The following is a 971-nucleotide window of genomic DNA, read 5'->3' on the forward strand; positions in this document are numbered from 1 at the left end:
TTCTCCGTTCCCACCCACATTTTGATGTTGGTACTGGGGGTTGAGCCGTTGATCTTCCGATCACAGGCCCACCTTCTCTAACCTCTGCGTAACCACTCCCATAGTAATTTATATAGTAATTCAAGTAAACTTGGTGAGATTATCCAATAACAATAATCTAAATGATTTTGAAGCTGTAAAACAGATGAGACAACCAAGTCAATCATGGCCTCGTGTGTCTTGGACGATGCTGACCTTGAGGCTGCAGAGCCCAGGTTGTGCCAAGAAGGATAAAACGATTTGCCAAATTGTTTGAGTTTGCTTGATGTGGTGACCCCTGCAGAAGCAAACAGCCATGAGAAAAAAATTGTTAAGAGACAAGACATTCCAAAGACGTACAACTCTTCAGTTTTACAGCCTGATTTCAAAGATTGTAATAAAGCACTTTAAACAACCGCATCATTTAGAGGAGATCTCTTCCTTTTCATTGATGCTGAGTTCAGTCTGAGATAGTGGTGACAACATGCGCTTTGTTTTTTTTATTAAACTGGAAATACTGTGGGGTGGCACAGTGGTGCAGTTGGTTGAGCTGTTGCCTCTCAGCAGTAAAGTTGTTAGATCAAATCCCAGCTGGGGACCTTTCTGGGTGGAGTTTGCATGTTCTCTCCATGCATTCATGGGTTTTCTCCAGGCACCCCCAGTTTCCTCCCATAGACCAAAAACATGCATGCTAGGCTGATTGGTAACTTTAAATTGTCCCTAGGTTTGAGTGAGAGAGTGAATAGTTGTTTGTCTCCATGTGTCACTGTGATGGACTGGAGACCTGTCCAAGGTGTCCCCCACCTCTCGCACAAGGATGGATGGACATGGGCACCATTGTACCTCATGACCCAGAAAGTAAGAAGCGGGTAAAGAGGATGGATGGATGGATGGATGGATGGATGGATGGATGGATGGATGGATGGATGGATGGATGGATGGATGGATGGATG

Source organism: Nematolebias whitei, chromosome 10, assembly GCF_014905685.2.
Source record: "Nematolebias whitei isolate Nwh7 chromosome 10, NemWhi1, whole genome shotgun sequence".
Classification (NCBI taxonomy): Eukaryota; Metazoa; Chordata; class Actinopteri; order Cyprinodontiformes; family Rivulidae; genus Nematolebias; species Nematolebias whitei.